The 21,422-nt window shown below is 47.7% G+C and overlaps 1 protein-coding gene across 1 annotated transcript in view; it reads right to left on the reverse strand.

Annotated features, from left to right (window-relative positions):
• LOC118391642 (trafficking protein particle complex subunit 9-like) overlaps window positions 1-21,422 on the reverse strand; it is a 414,365-nt gene that overhangs the window by 329,456 nt on the left and 63,487 nt on the right. The gene's annotated exons all lie outside the window — the stretch shown is intronic.

Here is a 21,422-nt window from a genome sequence, read left to right on the forward strand (position 1 = left end):
TGGTCTCAGGTCCCGGTACCACAGTGATCTGGTGGGAGGGAGGTGGTCTCAGGGTCCCCCGGTACCACAGTGCCGTGGTGGGAGGGAGGTTGTCTCAGGTCCCGGTACCACAGTGCCGTGGTGGGAGGGAGGTTGTCTCAGGTCCCGGTACCACAGTGCCGTGGTGGGAGGGAGGTTGTCTCAGGTCCCGGTACCACAGTGCTGTGGTGGGAGGGAGGTTGTCTCAGGTTCCGGGTGAGGGAGGTGGTCTCAGGTCCCGGTACCACAGTGCTGTGGTGGGAGGGAGGTTGTCTCAGGTCCCGGTACCACAGTGCCGTGGTGGGAGGGAGGTTGTCTCAGGTCCCGGTACCACAGTGCCGTGGTGGGAGGGAGGTTGTCTCAGGTCCCGGTACCACAGTGCTGTGGTGGGAGGGAGGTTGTCTCAGGTTCCGGTACCACAGTGATCTGGTGGGAGGGAGGTGGTCTCAGGTCCCGGTACCACAGTGCTGTGGTGGGAGGGAGGTTGTCTCAGGTCCCGGTACCACAGTGCCGTGGTGGGAGGGAGGTTGTCTCAGGTCCCGGTACCACAGTGCTGTGGTGGGAGGGAGGTTGTCTCAGGTCCCGGTACCACAGTGATCTGGTGGGAGGGAGGTGGTCTCAGGTCCCGGTACCACAGTGCTGTGGTGGGAGGGAGGTTGTCTCAGGTCCCAGTACCACAGTGCTGTGGTGGGAGGGAGGTTGTCTCAGGTCCCAGTACCACAGTGCTGTGGTGGGAGGGAGGTTGTCTCAGGTTCCGGTACCACAGTGATCTGGTGGGAGGGAGGTGGTCTCAGGTCCCGGTACCACAGTGATCTGGTGGGAGGGAGGTGGTCTCAGGTCCCGGTACCACAGTGCTGTGGTGGGAGGGAGGTGGTCTCAGGTCCCGGTACCACAGTGCCGTGGTGGGAGGGAGGTTGTCTCAGGTCCCGGTACCACAGTGCTGTGGTGGGAGGGAGGTTGTCTCAGGTTCCGGTACCACAGTGATCTGGTGGGAGGGAGGTGGTCTCAGGTCCCGGTACCACAGTGCTGTGGTGGGAGGGAGGTGGTCTCAGGTCCCGCCACAGTGGTGGGAGGGAGGTTGTCTCAGGTCCCGGTACCACAGTGCTGTGGTGGGAGGGAGGTTGTCTCAGGTCCCGGTACCACAGTGCTGTGGTGGGAGGGAGGTTGTCTCAGGTCCCGGTACCACAGTGCTCTGGTGGGAGGGAGGTGGTCTCAGGTCCCGGTACCACAGTGCTGTGGTGGGAGGGAGGTTGTCTCAGGTCCCGGTACCACAGTGCCGTGGTGGGAGGGAGGTGGTCTCAGGTCCCGGTACCACAGTGCTGTGGTGGGAGGGAGGTTGTCTCAGGTCCCGGTACCACAGTGATCTGGTGGAGGGAGGTGGTCTCAGGTCCCGGTACCACAGTGCTGTGGTGGGAGGGAGGTTGTCTCAGGTCCCAGTACCACAGTGCTGTGGTGGGAGGGAGGTTGTCTCAGGTCCCAGTACCACAGTGCTGTGGTGGGAGGGAGGTTGTCTCAGGTTCCGGTACCACAGTGATCTGGGTGGGAGGGAGGTGGTCTCAGGTCCCGGTACCACAGTGATCTGGTGGGAGGGAGGTGGTCTCAGGTCCCAGTACCACAGTGCTGGTCCCGGTACCACAGGTGGGAGGGAGGTTGTCTCAGGTCCCGGTACCACAGTGCCGTGGGAGGGAGGTTGTCTCAGGTCCCGGTACCACAGTGCCGTGGTGGGAGGGAGGTGTCTCAGGTCCCGGTGTGCTGTGGTGGGAGGGAGGTTGTCTCAGGTCCCGGTACCACAGTGATCTGGTGGGAGGGAGGTGGTCTCAGGTCCCGGTACCACAGTGCTGTGGTGGGAGGGAGGTTGTCTCAGGTCCCGGTACCACAGTGCCGTGGTGGGAGGGAGGTTGTCTCAGGTCCCGGTACCACAGTGCTGTGGTGGGAGGGAGGTTGTCTCAGGTCCCGGTACCACAGTGCTGTGGTGGGAGGGAGGTTGTCTCAGGTTCCGGTACCACAGTGATCTGGTGGGAGGGAGGTGGTCTCAGGTCCCGGTACCACAGTGCTGTGGTGGGAGGGAGGTGGTCTCAGGTCCCGGTACCACAGTGCTGTGGTGGGAGGGAGGTGGTCTCAGGTCCCGGTACCACAGTGCTGTGGTGGGAGGGAGGTGGTCTCAGGTCCCGGTACCACAGTGCTGTGGTGGGAGGGAGGTTGTCTCAGGTTCCGGTACCACAGTGATCTGGTGGGAGGGAGGTGGTCTCAGGTCCCGGTACCACAGTGCTGTGGTGGGAGGGAGGTTGTCTCAGGTCCCGGTACCACAGTGCCGTGGTGGGAGGGAGGTTGTCTCAGGTCCCGGTACCACAGTGCTGTGGTGGGAGGGAGGTGGTCTCAGGTCCCGGTACCACAGTGCCGTGGTGGGAGGGAGGTTGTCTCAGGTCCCGGTACCACAGTGCCGTGGTGGGAGGGAGGTGGTCTCAGGTCCCGGTACCACAGTGCTGTGGTGGGAGGGAGGTTGTCTCAGGTTCCGGTACCACAGTGATCTGGTGGGAGGGAGGTGGTCTCAGGTCCCGGTACCACAGTGCTGTGGTGGGAGGGAGGTTGTCTCAGGTCCCAGTACCACAGTGCTGTGGTGGGAGGAGGTTGTCTCAGGTCCCAGTACCACAGTGCTGTGGTGGGAGGGAGGTTGTCTCAGTCTCAGTACCACAGTGATCTGTGTGGGAGGGAGGTGGTCTCAGGTCCCGGTACCACAGTGATCTGGTGGGAGGGAGGTGGTCTCAGGTCCCGGTACCACAGTGCTGTGGTGGGAGGGAGGTTGTCTCAGGTCCCGGTACCACAGTGATCTGGTGGGAGGGAGGTGGTCTCAGGTCCCGGTACCACAGTGCTGTGGTGGGAGGGAGGTTGTCTCAGGTCCCGGTACCACAGTGCCGTGGTGGGAGGGAGGTTGTCTCAGGTCCCGGTACCACAGTGCTGTGGTGGGAGGAGGTTGTCTCAGGTCCCAGTACCACAGTGCTGTGGTGGGAGGGAGGTTGTCTCAGGTCCCAGTACCACAGTGCTGTGGTGGGAGGGAGGTTGTCTCAGGTTCCGGTACCACAGTGATCTGGTGGGAGGGAGGTGGTCTCAGGTCCCGGTACCACAGTGATCTGGTGGGAGGGAGGTGGTCTCAGGTCCCGGTACCACAGTGCTGTGGTGGGAGGGAGGTGGTCTCAGGTCCCGGTACCACAGTGATCTGGTGGGAGGGAGGTTGTCTCAGGTCCCGGTACCACAGTGATCTGGTGGGAGGGAGGTTGTCTCAGGTCCCGGTACCACAGTGATCTGGTGGGAGGGAGGTTGTCTCAGGTCCCGGTACCACAGTGCCGTGGTGGGAGGGAGGTTGTCTCAGGTCCCGGTACCACAGTGCTGTGGTGGGAGGGAGGTTGTCTCAGGTCCCGGTACCACAGTGCTGTGGGAGGGAGGTTGTCTCAGGTCCCGGTACCACAGTGCCGTGGTGGGAGGGAGATTGTCTCAGGTCCCGGTACCACAGTGCCGTGGTGGGAGGGAGGTGGTCTCAGGTCCCGGTACCACAGTGCTGTGGTGGGAGGGAGGTTGTCTCAGGTTCCGGTACCACAGTGATCTGGTGGGAGGGAGGTGGTCTCAGGTCCCGGTACCACAGTGCTGTGGTGGGAGGGAGGTGGTCTCAGGTCCCGGTACCACAGTGCTGTGGTGGGAGGGAGGTGGTCTCAGGTCCCGGTACCACAGTGCTGTGGTGGGAGGGAGGTTGTCTCAGGTCCCGGTACCACAGTGCCGTGGTGGGAGGGAGGTTGTCTCAGGTCCCGGTACCACAGTGCTGTGGTGGGAGGGAGGTTGTCTCAGGTCCCAGTACCACAGTGCTGTGGTGGGAGGGAGGTTGTCTCAGGTCCCAGTACCACAGTGCTGTGGTGGGAGGGAGGTTGTCTCAGGTTCCGGTACCACAGTGATCTGGTGGGAGGGAGGTGGTCTCAGGTCCCGGTACCACAGTGATCTGGTGGGAGGGAGGTGGTCTCAGGTCCCGGTACCACAGTGCTGTGGTGGGAGGGAGGTGGTCTCAGGTCCCGGTACCACAGTGCCGTGGTGGGAGGGAGGTTGTCTCAGGTCCCGGTACCACAGTGCTGTGGTGGGAGGGAGGTGGTCTCAGGTCCCGGTACCACAGTGCTGTGGTGGGAGGGAGGTGGTCTCAGGTCCCGGTACCACAGTGCTGTGGTGGGAGGGAGGTGGTCTCAGGTCCCGGTACCACAGTGCCGTGGTGGGAGGGAGGTTGTCTCAGGTCCCGGTACCACAGTGCCGTGGTGGGAGGGAGGTTGTCTCAGGTCCCGGTACCACAGTGCCGTGGTGGGAGGGAGGTGGTCTCAGGTCCCGGTACCACAGTGCTGTGGTGGGAGGGAGGTTGTCTCAGGTCCCGGTACCACAGTGCTGTGGTGGGAGGGAGGTTGTCTCAGGTTCCGGTACCACAGTGCTGTGGTGGGAGGGAGGTTGTCTCAGGTTCCGGTACCACAGTGATCTGGTGGGAGGGGTTGTCTCAGGTGGTCTCTGTGGTGGGAGGTCCAGGTTCGGTACCACAGTGCAGTGGTGGGAGGGAGGTGGTCTCAGGTCCCGGTACCACAGTGCCGTGGTGGGAGGGAGGTTGTCTCAGGTCCCAGTACCACAGTGATCTGGTGGGAGGGAGGTTGTCTCAGGTCCCGGTACCATAGTGATCTGGTGGGAGGGAGGTTGTCTCAGGTCCCGGTACCACAGTGATCTGGTGGGAGGGAGGTTGTCTCAGGTCCCGGTACCACAGTGCCGTAGTGGGAGGGAGGTTGTCTCAGGTCCCGGTACCACAGTGCTGTGGTGGGAGGGAGGTTGTCTCAGGTCCCGGTACCACAGTGCTGTGGTGGGAGGGAGGGTGGGTGGGAAGAGTTCCCAGTGTCTTCAGAAATCCATCACCCTCACCTTGCCCCGATATCCTGGAGATGAGATCAGCCCCAGCTGGCACCGCCATCTCCCACAGAGAAAACGGATGGTTCTCACCGTATGAGAGAGAGAAGAGGAAACTTCAAACACACACACAAAAGGAAACGGTGTAAATGGAATGCTGTCTGCTCTGCCGGAGGAGGAGAGGAGGGGAGATTGGAAAGGAGACCTACACAGTCACAGAGAAGGTAGAGTTGCGTTCGACTCCACTATCTCCGACAGAGGAATATGCTAGTTTAACAACTATCACTTAAACTATAGTATTTTACCATTGCCAGCCTTCTACAATGAGAGATCCCCTTTAGACAATTTCCTGGGTAAAACGTTCCACTGTAATAGTGAAGGTGTAAACTTAGCAGTAGAAAATCTTAACAGTATATTTGACATCTCAGCCTCCCTATCAAATCTAAAAATCTCAAATAGAAAACCGAGGAAAATTAACAACAATGACAAATGGTTTGATGAAGAATGCAAAAATCTAAGAAAGAAATTGAGAAACCTGTCCAACCAAAAACATAGAGACCCGGAAAACCTGAGTCTACGCCTTCACTATGGTGAATCACTAAAACAATACAGAAATACACTACGGAAAAAGAAGGAACAGCATGTCAGAAATCAGCTCAATGTAATTGAAGAATCCATAGACTCTAACCACTTCTGGGAAAATTGGAAAACACTAAACAAACAACAACACAAATAATTATCTATCCAAAATGGAGATGTATGGGTAAACCACTCCAATCTTTTTGGCTCTATAACAAAGAATAAAGAGCAAAAACATATACATGATCAAATACAGATCTTAGAATCAACTATTAAAGACTACCAGAATCCACTGGATTCTCCAATTACATTGAATGAGTTACAGGACAAAATAAAAACCCTGCAACCCAAAAAGGCCTGTGGTGTTGATGGTATCCTCAATGAAATGATCAAATATACAGACAACAAATTCCAATTGGCTATACTAAAACTCTTTAACATCATCCTTAGCTCTGGCATCTTCCCCAATATTTGGAGCCAAGGACTGATCACCCCAATCCACAAAAATGGAGACAAATTTGACCCCAATAACTACCGTGGAATATGCGTCAACAGTAAGCCTTGGGAAAATCCTCTGCATTGTCATTAACAGCAGACTCGTACACTTCCTCAATGAAAACAATGTACTGAGCAAATGTCAAATTGGCTTTTTACCAAATTACCGTACAACAGACCATGTATTCACCCTGCACACCCTAATTGACAACCAAACAAACCAAAACAAAGGCAAAGTCTTTCATGCTTTGTTGATTTCAAAAAAGCCTTAGACTCAATTTGGCATGAGGGTCTGCTATACAAACTGATGGAAAGTGGTGTTGGGGTTAAACATACGACATCATAAAATCCATGTACACAAACAACAAGTGTGCTGTTAAAATTGGCAAAAAACACAAATTTCTTCACACAGGGTCGTGGGGTTAGACAGGGATGCAGCTTAAGCCCCACCCTCTTCAACATATATATCAACGAACTGGTGCGGGCACTAGAAAAGTCTGCAGCACCCGGACTCACCCTACTAGAATACGAAGTGAAATGTCTACTGTTTGCTGATGATCTGGTACTTCTGTCACCAACCAAGGAGGGACTACAGCAGCACCTAGATCTTATGCACAGATTCTGTCAGACCTGGGCCCTGACAGTAAATCTCAGTAAGACCAAAATAATGGTGTTCCAAAAAAGGTCTAGTCACCAGGACCACAAATACAAATTCCATCTGGACACTGTTGCCCTAGAGCACACAAAAAACTATACATACCTTGGCCTAAACATCAGCGCCACAGGTAACTTCCACAAAGCTGTGAACGATCTGAGAGACAAGGCAAGAAGGGCATTCTATGCCATCAAAAGGAACAAATTTCAACATACCAATTAGGATTTGGCTAAAAATACTTGAATCAGTCATAGAGCCCATTGCCCTTTATGGTTGTGAGGTCTGGGGTCCGCTCACCAACCAAGACTTCACAAAATGGGACAAACACCAAATTGAGACTCTGCACGCAGAATTCTGCAAAAATATCCTCTGTGTACAACGTAGAACACCAAATAATGCATGCAGAGCAGAATTAGGCCAATACCCACTAATTATCAAAATCCAGAAAAGAGCTGTTAAATTCTATAACCACCTAAAAGGAAGCGATTCCCAAACCTTCCACAATAAAGCCATCACCTACAGAGAGATGAACCTGGAGAAGAGTCCCCTAAGCAAGCTGGTCCTGGGGCTCTGTTCACAAACACACCCTACAGAGTCCCAGGACAGCGGCACAATTAGACCCAACCAAATCATGAGAAAACAAAAAGATAATTACTTGACACATTGGAAAGAATTAACAAAAAACAGAGCAAACTAGAATGCTATTTGGCCCTACACAGAGAGTACACAGCGGCAGAATACCTGACCACTGTGACTGACCCAAAATGAAGGAAAGCTTTGACTATGTACAGACTCAGCGAGCATAGCCTTGCTATTGAGAAAGGCCGCCGTAGGCAGACATGGCTCTCAAGAGAAGACAGGCTATGTGCTCACTGCCCACAAAATGAGGTGGAAACTGAGCTGCACTTCCTAACCTCCTGCCCAATGTATGACCATATTAGAGAGACATATTTCCCTCAGATTACACAGATCCACAAATAATTCGAAAACAAATCCAATTTTGAAAAACTCCCATATCTACTGGGTGAAATTCCACAGTGTGTGCCATCAAAGCAGCCAGATTTGTGACCTGTTGCCACAAGAAAAGGGCAACCAGGGAACACGCACCATTGTAAATACAACCCATATCTATGCTTATTTATTTTATCTTGTGTCCTTTACCATTTGTACATTGTTAAAACACTGTATATATATATATACATATATACAATATGACATGTGTAATGTCTTTATTGTTCTGAAACTTCTGTATGTGTGATGTCTACTGTTAATTTTTGTTTATTTCACTCTATATATTATCTACCTCACTTGCTTTGGCAATGTTAACACATGTTTCCCATGCCAATAAAGCCATTGAATTGAAAGGAAATAAGTCAAGGATCTGAATACGCTGACTTGGGTTCTCAACCCAGACAACTGGGTGACTTTGAATGTGTGTAATCTGTCATTCATGATGTCCTATATAAACCAAGAATGTTGACCAGTGTATATGGAGATGCTGCTTATACTCTATTTACACAAACTGGTGGTCAAATGCACATCAAGTCTCTGGTCAGTAGGCTGGCTGCCCAAAGTCATGAAAGACACCATCAATCCCTTTTTATCAAGTTGCAAACGCGACTTCACTTGAAAAGTTGAAGTGTGTCTCCAGTCACAGAGCCTCTGTGGTGGCATGATAGTCCTTTACAAAGGCATTCCTCTTGCTGCTTTACAGAGAGAGAAAAAGACTACACCCCTGTACTGGTTAAGAAAAATAAAAGTTAACCTATTGGAAATAACTCATTTGCATCCATCCTTGAAAAGGTTAATTAGCCCCGGCTCACTATTGCTAACGATGTGGAGATGGACGGATGGATAGATTATTTCCAATAGTTTCATTTCCTTTGCCATTACGATGCAGTGATTAACACTGGAATGAGATGAAACCAGCAGTATATTGATTCATCAATTGCAGAGGGAAAAAAACTAATGTAGTAAACAATATTAACAGACAGACACCAATGAGCCATCTCTAAGAGGGACAAAGCCACATCATAATCACTTACAGTAACCTTTCCTTCAGAATGTTTGTCTAGACTAGAGACCCTACTCCACAGCCAGATAGTGAAGACATTGGCTAGTTTGAGCAGCAGCCTTCCAAATATGAATGATTAATTATAGTTTCTCATTTTACGCACTAAATTATCTACATCTGTCTTAATTGTTAGAGTCTTCCATCCTTGAACACTAAAGTTCAAATGAAATACAGTACAATTCAACCACTCCACAAATTTCTTGTTTACAAACTATAGTTTTGGCAAGTCGGTTAGGACATCGACTTTGTGCATGACAAATTTTGTGCATGATAATTTTTCCAACAATTTTTATTGACAGATTATTTTTACCGGGACCTAAGACAACCTCACTAATTCATTGCATCAAAATTCCAGTGGGTGAAAAGTTTACATTCACTAAGTTGACTGTGTCTTTAAACAGCTTGGAAAATTCCAGAAAACGATGTCGTGGCTTTAGAAGCTTCTGATAGACTAATTGAAAATATTTCAGTCAATTGGAGGTGTACCTGTGGATGTATTTCAAGGCCTACTCAAACTCAGTGCCTCCAAATTGTAGACTTCCACAAGTCTGGTTCATCCTTGGGAGCAATTTCCAAACGCCTGAAGGAACCACGTACATCTGTACAAACAATAGTACGCAAGTATAAACACCATGACGCAGTCGTCATACCACTCAGGAAGGAGAAGCGTTCTGTCTCCAAGAAATGAATGCACTTTGTGCGAAAAGTGCAAATCAATCCCAGAACAACAGCAAAGGACCTTGTGAAGATGCTGGAGGAAACAGGTACAAAAGTATCTCTTTCCACAGTAAAACGAGTCCTATATCGACATAACATGAAAGGCTGCTCAGCAAGGAAGAAGCCACTGCTCCAAAACTGCCATAAAATAACCAGACTACGGTTTGCTGCTGCTCATGGGGTCAAAGATCGTACTTTTTGGAGAAATGTCCTCTGGGCTGATGAAACAAAAATAGAACTGTTTGGCCAGAATGACCATCATTATGTTCGGAGGATAAAGGGGGAGGCTTGCAAGCCGAAGAACACCATCCCAACCGTGAAGCACGGGGAGTGGCAGCATCATGTTGTGGGGGTGGCAACATCATGTTGTGGGGGTGCTTTGCTGCAGGACAGACTGGTGCGCTTCACAAAAGAGATGGCATCATGTGGAAGAAAATTATGTGAATATATTGAAGCAACATCTCAAGACGTCAGTCAGGAAGATAAAGCTTGGTCGCAAATGGGTCTTCCAAGTGGACAATGACCCCAAGCATACATGCAAAGTTGTGGCAAAATGGCAACTAAGTTAAGGTATTGGAGTGGCCATCACAAAGCCTTGACCTCAAACCTATAGGACATTTGTGGGCAGAACTGAAAAAGCATGTGTGAGCAAAGAGGCCTACAAACCTGACTCAGTTACACCAGCTCTGTCAGGAGGAATGGGCCAAAATTCACCCAACTTATTGTGGGAAGCTTGTAGAAGGCTAGCCAAAACATTTGACCCAAGTTAGACAATGTAAAGGCAATGCTACCAAATACTAGTTGAGTGAATGTAAACTTCTGACCCACTGGGAATGTGATGAAAGAAATTAAAGTTCAAATAAATCACTCTCTCTACCATTATTCTGACAAATCACATTATTAAAATAAAGTGGTCATCCTAACTGAGCTAAGAAAGGGACTTTTCACTCTGATTAAATGTCAGGAATTGTGAAAAACTGAGTTTAAATGTATTTGGCTAAGGTGTATGTAAACTTCCGACTTCAACTGTGTGTGTGTGTGTGTGTGTGTGTGTGTGTGTGTGTGTGTGTGTGTGTGTGTGTGTGTGTGATATATAAATATACACACAATCTTCCAGTTTGGAACTCGGTCGTCAGTGTTGCAACCGAGGATAGACCATTTCTACATGCTTCGCACTTCAGCTCTCGGCGGTCCCGTTCTGTTAGCGTGTGTTGCCTACCACTTCGTGGCTGAGGCATTGTTGGTCCTAAAAGTTTCCACTTCACAATAACAGCACGTACAGTTGACCGGGGCAGCTCTAGCAGGGCAGAAATCTGACAAACGTATTAGTTGGAAAGGTGGCACCCTTTGACGGTGCTATGTTGAAAGTCCCTGAGCTCTTCAGTGACATAGGAATATATTTAGTATAGTTTTATCTAAAAAAGGATAACTTTATCCTTTTTCACTATAAAAAAAAAGAAAATAAATTTCACTGAGGTGGATGGTCCTCCCCTGCCTCCTCTGAGGAGCCTCCAGTGGTATACATGTACAGTACCAGTCAAAGGTTTGGACACACCTACTCATTCAAGGGTTTTTCTTTATTTTTACTATTTTCTACACTGTAGAATAATAGTGAAGACCTCAAAACTATGAAAGAACACATATGGAAAAATTTAGAAACCAAAAAAGTATATTTTACATGCATGTTAAATTTGAGATTCTTCAAAGTAGCCACCCTTTGCCTTGATGACAGCTTTGCACACTCTTGGTATTCTCTCAAACCATCTTAATTGGGTTGAGGTCGGGTGATTGAAGAAGCCAGATGATCTGATGGCGCAATCCATCGCTCTCCTTGGTAAAATATCCCTTACACAGCCTGGAGGTGTGTTTTGGGTCATTGTCCGGTAAAAAACAATGGCGTATTGCTGCAGAATGCTGTGGTAGCCATGCTGGTTAAGTGTGCCTTGAATTCTAAATAAATCACTGGCTGTGTCACCAGCAATGCACCTCCACTCCATCACACCACCTCCTCCATGCTTCACGGTGGGAACCACACATGCAGAGATCATCCGTTCACCTACTCTGCGTCTCACAAAAACATGGCGATTGGAACAAAAAAATCTCAAATTTGGACTCATCAGACCAAAAGGACAGATTTCCTCCGGTCTAATGTCCATTGCTCGTGTTTCTTGGCCCAAGCAAGTCTTTTCTTCATGTTGGTGTCCTTTTGTAGTGGTTTCATTGCAGCAATTCGACCATGAAGGCCTGATTCACACAGTCTCCTCTGAACAGTTGATGTTGCGATGTGTCTGTTACTTGATCTCTGTGAAACATTTATTTGGCCTGCAATTTCTGAGGCTGGTAACTGTAATGACCTTATGCTCTGCACCAGAGGTAACTCTGGGTCTTCCATTCCTGTGATGGTCCTCATGAGAGCCAGTGTCATCATAGCGCTTGATGGTTTTTGTGACTACACTTGAAACATTTTCAAAGTTCTTGAAATGCTCCATATTGACTGACCTTTATCTTAAAGTAATGATGGACTGTCATTTCTCTTTGCTTATTTGAGCTGTTCTTGGCATAATATGGACTTGGTCTTTTACCAAATAGACATGTTTTACCTTCTGTGTCCCACCCCTACCTTGTCACAACACAACTGATTGGCTCAAACGCATTAAGAAGGAAAGAAATTCCACAAATGAACGTTTAACAAAGGCACACCTGTTAATTGAAATGCATTACAGATGACCTCATGAAGCTGGTTGAGAGAATGCCAAGAGTGTGCAAAGCTGTCATCAAGGCAAAGGGTGGCTACTTTGAAGAATCTCAAATATATCTATTTTTTGGTTCCTACATTATTCCATATGTGTAATTTCATCGTGTTGATGTCTTCACTATTATTCTACAAATGACAAAATAGTAAAAATCAGGAAAACCCTTGAATGAGTCGGTGTGTCCAAACTTTTGACTGGTAGTGTACAAACTCAGTATACACTGAGTATACCAAACATTAGGAACTCCTTCCTTATATTGAGCCCCCCCTCCCCATTTTGTATGGATGGATTCTACAATGTGTCGAAAGTGTTCCACAGTGATGCTGGCCCATGTTGACTCCAATGCTTACCACAGTTGTGTCAAGTTGGTTGGATGACCTTTGGGTAGTGGACCATTCTTGATACACACGGGAAACTGTTGAGGCTGAAAACCCTGCAGCGTTTCAGTTTCTTGACACAACCCAACACGCCTGGCACCTACTACCATACCCCGTTCAAAGTCACTTAAATATTTTGTCTTGCCCATTCACCATCTGAATGGCATACAAACACAATCCATGTCTCAATTGCCTCAAAATGTAAAAATAATTATTTAACCTGTCTCCTCCCCTTCATCTACACTGATTTAAAGTGGATTTAACACGTGACATCAATAAGGTAGCATAGCTTTCACCTGGATTCACTTAATCAGTCTGTCATAAAAAGAGCAGGTATTCTTAATGTTTTGTGGGAAGGCTTTGCGATAGATGTTGGAATATTGCTGCGGGGAATTCCTTCCATTCAGCCATAAGAGCATTAGTGAGGTTGGGCACTGATGTTAGGCGATTAGATCTGGCTCGCAGACGGCGTTCCAATTCATCCCAAAGGTGTTCAATGGAGTTGAGGTCAGGGTAGTGTGCAGGCCAGTCAAGTTCTTTCACACCGATCTTGAAAAAACATTTCTGTATGGACCTCGCTTTGTGCACAGGGGCTTTGTCATGTTGAATCAGCAAAGGGCCTTCCCCAAACTGTTGCCACGAAGTTGGAAGCACAAAATTGTCTAGAATGCCATTCTATGCTGTAGTGTTAAGATTTCCCTTCACTGGAACTAAGGGACCTAGCCCGAACCATGAAAAACAGCCCCAGACCATTATTCCTCCTCCACCAAACTCTACAGTTGGCACTCTGCATTGGGGCAGGTAATGTTCTCCTTGGTTAAAATACACTGTTCACAATGAAGGTCTCCAGTAACTTCAACAGCACTGTCTGGGCTAGCGGAGGACAGCTGGCTTCCGTCCTCCTCTTGCTACATCGACTTCAATACAAAACCTAGGAGGCTTGTAGGACTCACCCCCTTCCATAGAACTACATGGAAATTATGACCACTTCCGGAGGACACCCTCCAACCAATCAAAGCTTTTACAGTATGAGATATATATGACATGTTGTCCATCCAATCATAGAATTAGGATCAGAGAATGAACCTGAGTTGTATTGAGATTGTGCCACAGAGCATTATGGGAGTTCTATGTGTTGAGAAGCTTGTTGACATGGTTGGATAGCGATTAAGAGTGAATAGTGATGGTTAAGCATTTTTGGGACATTATTCAATTCAAATTTGTTTTTATAAATTACAGGAGATGGAGGAGGTATATTATAAATGGTATATTATAAATTGTTTTCTTGGGTTTAGAACTTTTATTTTTGTCCAAATGTAAATAAATTGCACTAACAGTACGCAGTACACAGAGTGCGCAGTTCTCTACCCAAATGGTAGAATGGAGTTTCTGTTGAAGGACCCCTTTCATTCTCTGGGGTAAATTAAAAGCGAGGGTCGACCTCTGCCTGAGATCAGTTTCATAAAGAAGGATGAAAGGTAAGGGCATTCAATACCAAATGTATAGCTGGTTAACAGGGAGCCTATCATCAAGCTGCCTGTAATTGCACGTTACGATGCTTTACATGCTGAACATCTTTTCGGGGATGTTGCAAACCGTTCCGAATGATTTGATAGCTTCCATCGCATCCTCCATTAAACGTTAGATTAGAGAGTTTGACGCAGCACATTTTGTCCGTGCACTCAAGTAGGCTTTGCACTTTCTTCCGGTATTTATTGAACAACAATAGTAACACAATCACTCCGGACAGACACAAGTAAAAACTCATGACATAAATGTTGCAGCAGTCTAGGCTACACCTAAACATTAGAAATCTGACACGCTGTATGGGACAAAAACGAGACAACTTTTCAGTCTGATCAACTGTAGGCTACTAATAAGAGCAGCTGCATGCAGCCTATGTGCGCTGTCCACTTGGTAATTGGTAACCTTATGTATTTATAGTCAATTTGTGTGTCAAGAGAAAATGTGAATGTGATAAAATGTAGATTATATTCACAATTGGGCTGGCTGGACTGCCTATAGGTTTTCACCCAAAATGATTACCTGGAATGAATCAAATCAACATAATCGTGATGGCAGATGTGAGTCATTTTTTATTTACAAGGCCTACAGTTGCATAGGCCTGCATGATGCAAACACGCATTACATTTACATTACATTTAAGTCATTTAGCAGACGCTCTTATCCAGAGCGACTTACAAATTGGTGCATTCACCTTATGACATCCAGTGGAACAGCCACTTTACAATAGTGCATCTAAATCTTTTAAGGGGGGTGAGAAGGATTACTTATCCTATCCTAGGTATTCCTTAAAGAGGTGGGGTTTCAGGTGTCTCCGGAAGGTGGTGATTGACTCCGCTGTCCTGGCGTCGTGAGGGAGTGTGTTCCAACATTGGGGAGCCAGAGCAGCGAACAGTTTTGACTGGGCTGAGCGGGAACTGTACTTCCTCAGTGGTAGGGAGGCGAGCAGGCCAGAGGTGGATGAACGCAGTGCCCTTGTTTGGGTGTAGGGCCTGATCAGAGCCTGGAGGTACTGAGGTGCCGTTCCCCTCACAGCTCCGTAGGCAAGCACCATGGTCTTGTAGCGGATGCGAGCTTCAACTGGAAGCCAGTGGAGAGAGCGGAGGAGCGGGGTGACGTGAGAGAACTTGGGAAGGTTGAACACCAGACGGGCTGCGGCGTTCTGGATGAGTTGTAGGGGTTTAATGGCACAGGCAGGGAGCCCAGCCAACAGCGAGTTGCAGTAATCCAGACGGGAGATGACAAGTGCCTGGATTAGGACCTGCGCCGCTTCCTGTGTGAGGCAGGGTCGTACTCTGCGGATGTTGTAGAGCATGAACCTACAGGAACGGGCCACCGCCTTGATGTTAGTTGAGAACGACAGGGTGTTGTCCAGGATCACGCCAAGGTTCTTAGCGCTCTGGGAGGAGGACACAATGGAGTTGTCAACCGTGATGGCGAGATCATGGAACGGGTAGTCCTTCCCCGGGAGGAAGAGCAGCTCCGTCTTGCCGAGGTTCAGCTTGAGGTGGTGATCCGTCATCCACACTGATATGTCTGCCAGACATGCAGAGATGCGATTCGCCACCTGGTCATCAGAAGGGGGAAAGCATAAAGTAAGCTTAGCTTACTGTGAGTTATATTGTCTGTTGTTGTCTGTGTGTCTGGGTAGAGGAAATCCCCCCTCCTAATCTAGTCTAAATATAATTGATATGAACAAATATAAGGTAGCTGCAGTTTGAGAGGGTTTTCACCCCCCAGGGACAGGAGTTTTTTTTAAACCATGTGATTTTATCATGAAAAACTGGTCCCACCATAGCCCATACAAAACCTTTTTACAACTGATTAATCACTGTCAAATTATATGGTAACATATAAGGAAAAACTCCATGCCCCGGGGGGTAAAAATTGCCCCGCCACTCTGGGACCTATGGTGCCACCAGTCTGCTTGCAGTTGTCAGTTATCATCAGGTATGTGGGTGATCAGGGCTTTATTCAGGAACATTTCTTGGGCTACTTTGATGTGTCAAGTGGGTGTTTGACTTTATGACATTTGAGATGCCCGAGTTTAACTTCATAGAGATTCTCGTTGTCCAAACCTATGATGGCGCAGCTGTAATGGAATGTATCTGCTATTTGTATTTACAGCTAAGTCCCCTCATGTTCCCTGATTAAGAGGTGATGACTACTCCACTCCACTACCAGCGTCAACTTTCTCCTGACATGAACTGAAGCCACGACGTCTCATGTGCCGCTCAACCACTGGCACATTGAATGTTTCCTCTCCAAGCACCGAGGACCCCTGTCAATTCACTCTCATTACTGTATGTAGAGTTAATCACAAACACAATCACATTATTACACATCAGTGAATTCACTCCTTGCTTGGACTAACTCATTCTTAGCTCTTTTATCTAACTGTGTAGCGTATTCTGTTATTGTTTGTCTTCCCAGTAAAATCCTGTCTTGCACAAGCCTCTGAACATCTCAACTCATGCCCTCATTCAATCACTGCTGTGATCCCTTCCCAAAACTGTAAGTAGCCCACTCATTCCCCTTTCCCATAATGTTGTACTATAAATGTCTTTATTAAATGCTTTGGGTTAAAATAATTAGTCCGTTGATTTTTGAAACACACTATGTGGTCTCCGTGCGTTCCGCGCCTATACCATGAGTCTCCCACCCTCAATTCAAGTCACCAGCCACCACTGATGTATAGCAGTAACATTCAACCAAGTGATACCACTTTTAGCTGTACTCATAATCTAACAACTAAGAGATCTATCTATACAAGTTTGCTAACAACTTCATTTCCCACACATGAAAATAACCACCTACATGCCTATCCAAGGTGAGATTGATTTGTTTATGAGAAGGGGGTGTAGGGGGTATAAACCTGTTGGCATTGGCAGCCGCTGTGAAAATGAAAGGGGGCAGTAAGTGCAGCACTTGAATTGTAAATCGATATGGAACAAAGCAGAGCTGGTACTAATGCAGGAGTCGTGTGGAGACTGAGAAGAAGGGCTGCCCAACTGCCAGCCAGGTCACCTTGGTAGCAGGCGAGACAGACGGGGAGGCAGGAAAGTGCCCTTGTGTGTGTGTGTGTGTGTGTGTGTGTGTGTGTGTGTGTGTGTGTGTGTGTGTGTGTGTGTGTGTGTGTGTGTGTGTGTGTGTGTGTGTGTGTGTGTGTGTGTGTGTGTGTGTGTGTGTGTGTGTGTGTGTGAGAGTGACAGAAAGAGTTGGAAGTTGGGAGAAGCAGACAGGCAAAAGTAACTTTACATGAGGTGGATGGATTGACCTCCCTCCCTCTCCCTCCCTCCATCTATCTATCCCCTCCATGGTCCCGGCATGGGGTGAGGAAGCAGCCTGCCTATACCATTTCTTTCAAAAACTTTAAGTCTGATTGACCTGCCTGGAGTGACAGATGGATGGGGTTTGCACTTTTGGGACTTTTCCATTGGTTCCTTTTTTTTTTTTACAATACAAAACAGACATACAAACGACAACATACAGACAGACGAACACAAACATCCACATCACTCCAGACCAGACCCACCTTACCCCCCTACTACTCTCTGCAGATTTTGTTTCTCTCCTTCCCCCACGCACTTTCAGCATTTGACCTTGTGTTAACAATGGAGGATTGGTTGATTTACAGTTAAGTATATGTTTCTTCAGGATGATTGACGAGAAAAGTATCGTCCAACCTATCAGGTTGCAACTCAGCCCATAACTTTATAGTTTCCAGAAGGCATGGATTATTGCATCATTGTTAGTTTTACACTTAAGACATGACTGCCATTGTGCTGTAGAATTAGTTCATGTTGTCTCGTGTGATAAAGTCTATACCTTAGCTTATACTGGGTTAAGTGTACATTTGTGTTAACTGTAATTTCACGAGTTATGTTCCAGCATTCCCTCCATCTCGTGCCAGTATGAGTTATTTTTAAGAGTGTCAGTTGGATAGGCTCTCTGCAAGGTTTAGTGTAGCTTACCTTTCTTATGAAAATCCTATTCGGACAAAAATGGGGTTCAGTCAAGATTGAGCTGATGTCCAAAAGATTTCAAATTCGAAATTTCTTGATATGAAACTTAAGTTGCATGTATTACAAAAAAGTATAATAATCAAAATCGACAAATCAAAATCAACTCAAATTTGATTGGTACAGTGGCACACGCATATTGCGGGTGAACAGGGGTTCTTCCTTTAAAAGTTTTGAGCTTATGCCGCGACCATTTGTGGTAGATGGTGGCAGATTGTGGTAAACTGCGTCACTTAAATAACAGGCCATAGAAATCTGTGGCACCCCGCAAGCCGTGCTGCAGTACGCCACAACTTTTAAAAGGAAGAACCACTGTAGCTAACTGCTTGTGTTCCTAGCTCTAACAGTACAGTCGCATCTAACAATTCACAGAAACACACAATCGAAAAGTAAAAGAATGGAATTAAGAGATCTATAAATAATAGTATGAGCAATGTCAGAGTGGCATTGACTGGAATACAGTAGAATACAGTATATACACCGGTGAAATTAGTCAAACATTATGTTCCATTATTAAATTGACCTGTGATTCCATATCTATGTACATAGGACAGCAGCCTCTAAGGTTCAGGGTTGAGTGACCGGGTGGAAGCTGGCTAGTGACAGGGCAGGGTACTGGGTGGAGGCCGCCTGGTAATGGCTCTCAACAGTCTGATGGCCTTGAGATAGAAGCTGTTTTTCAGTGTCTCAGTCCCAGTTTTGATGCATCTGTACTGACCTCACTTTCTGAATGACAGCAGGGTGAACAGGCTGTGGCTCAGGTGGTTGATGCACCTATACTGACCTCACTTTCTGAATGACAGCAGGGTGAACTGGCTGTGGCTCAGGTGGTTGATGCACCTATACTGACCTCACTTTCTGAATGACAGCAGGGTGAACTGGCTGTGGCTCAGGTGGGTTATGCACTTGATGATCTTTTTGGCCTTTGTGACATCGGGTGATGTAGGTGTCCTGGAGGGCAGTGTGCCCCCGCACCACCCTCTGGAGAGCCCTGCAGTTTACGGGCGGTGCAGTTGCCATACCAGGCGGTGATACAGCCGACAGGAGGCTCTCAATGGTGCATCTGTAAAAGTGAGGGTCTTCAGCCTGTTGCGCTTTCTTCATCACACGGTCTGTGTGGGTGGACCATTTCAGATTTTCAGTGATGTGTACACAGAGGAACTTGAATCTTTTCACCTTCTCCACTGTGGTCCCGTCGATGTGAATAGGGGCGTGCTCTCTCTGCCGTCTCCTGAAATTCATGATCAGCTCTTTTGTTTTGTTGACTTTGAGTGAGAGGTTATTTTCCTGGCACCACACTCCCAAGGCACTCACCTCCTCCCTGTAGGCTCATCATTGTTGGTCATCAGATCTACTACTGTTGTGTCGTATGCAAACTTGATGATTGAGTTGGAGGTGTGTTTGGCCAAGCTGTTATGGTGAACAGGGATTACGGGAGGGGGCTGAGCATTTACCCTTGTGGGGCCCCAGTGTTGAGGATCAGCGTAAAGGAGATGTTGTTTCCTACCTTCACCACCTGGGGGCAGCCCGCCAGGAAGTCCAGGACACAGTTGCACAGGGCAGGGTTCAGAGTCAGGGCCCCGAGCTTAATGATGAGCTTGGAGGGTACTATGGTGTTGAAAGCTGGGATAGGGTAGTGAGCAGTGCAATGGCATCGTGGGATCTATTGGGACGGTATGCAAATTGAAGGGTGTCACGAAAGGTGGAGGTGATATGATCCTTAACTAGTCTCTAAAAGCACTTCATGTGAGTGCCACGGGGCAACAGTCATTTAGTTCAGTTACATTTGCTTTCTTGGGTACAGGAGCAATGGTGGACATATTGAAGCAAGTGGTGAAAGCAGACTGGGATAGAGAAGATTGAATAGATCCGTGAACACTCCAGCAAGCTGGTCTGCGCATGGAGTGTTGGCGGACATGTTCAATCTCTCCCTATCCCAGTCTGCTGTCGCCACTACATTGGTCAGTCTAAAATTGTTTTTTTATTCTGTCATGGAAATATATGTATTTCCTATTGGGGGTCACGTGATGCAGCGAAGCTAGGAAGAAGCGTGACCGAGAGCTCCAGATAAATCTTAAACAAACGTATCCTATAACTTGATAACTTCACCCATACCTATTACTACACAGTAGCCAAGAGTGCTGATGTGCCTACAGGATAAAGAAAAAGGCAAGGGAAGCACCCGAAACAGACCAAGAAATGACGGAGAAAGAACCTCTGACCATGGTCTCCTCGGAAACCCAAGATGGCACCATGACACCTCAGGAAGAAGCTAGGCTAGCTCACATCCTCAAACTGATCAAAGGCAATGACTCCCTCACAACACAATTTAAATTGGAACAGCTGAACTCAGCCGTTTTCATCTCAGCACAGTTGGCTGAAATCAAAAACTCCATCTCAGGTTCGACAACACGCTTAGAACACGAATGGAAGAAGTTGAAGAGTGCATCAGCACTGCTGAGGACAAGCTAGAGGGAATGGAGATGGAACTACAGAAACTGAGGAAAAACAACCAATGCCTGATGAATAAGGTCAACCATTTGGAAAACGACAGTAGGCGAAGCAACATTACAATTACCAGCCTCCGAAAGGGCTGTGAGACCCCTCTGCTGCCATTATCCCCTCCCTACTGGACAAAGAACATTTTACTTAACCCTTGGTTATCGAGCAGCCAAACAGGTCACCATCCCCTGATCAGAACCAACAACCATTCCTCATTCAGTTCCTAAGGTACCAGGACAGAGAGAAAGTTCTCAGAACGTTGGCCAAACATTTCAAGGAGGAGTGATCCGACACAACGGGGAGGAGATTACATTCTTTCCCGACATGAGTCCCGGGAGGGTCAAACGCAGGAAGGAATTCAACCAGGTGGAAAGAAATAACTGACCTCCAAGAACATTCCCTTTGCGCTGCTTCAACCTTTTCTCCGCGGACTGCAGGCGACCGGCTCAGGACATGGTTGATTGGCTAGCGGACAGGGTTCGTTTCCCTGTTAGCTGGGCTGTCCCACTAGTCTGCCTTATTACTTGCATATATCTGGTAGGACTGCTTTGATGGATTATACTATAGCTTACTGACAGATCAATAAGGTAAGATCCAAATATCCATGTAAACAAACTAGGTTTTTACCAAAGTGACGTTGTTTTTAAGTTATTTAAAACGTCAATAAGATTTGTTAGACCTTTTCATATGGCTAAGCCAAGACGTCTTATATTTAGCTTCCTGTCAAGGTAAGTGTGTTGGGATCAGGACACCCGTTACTGTTTTTGACTTTCATCATATAAGGGTGGGTGA

Source organism: Oncorhynchus keta, chromosome 20 (assembly GCF_023373465.1).
Source record: "Oncorhynchus keta strain PuntledgeMale-10-30-2019 chromosome 20, Oket_V2, whole genome shotgun sequence".
Taxonomy (NCBI): Eukaryota; Metazoa; Chordata; class Actinopteri; order Salmoniformes; family Salmonidae; genus Oncorhynchus; species Oncorhynchus keta.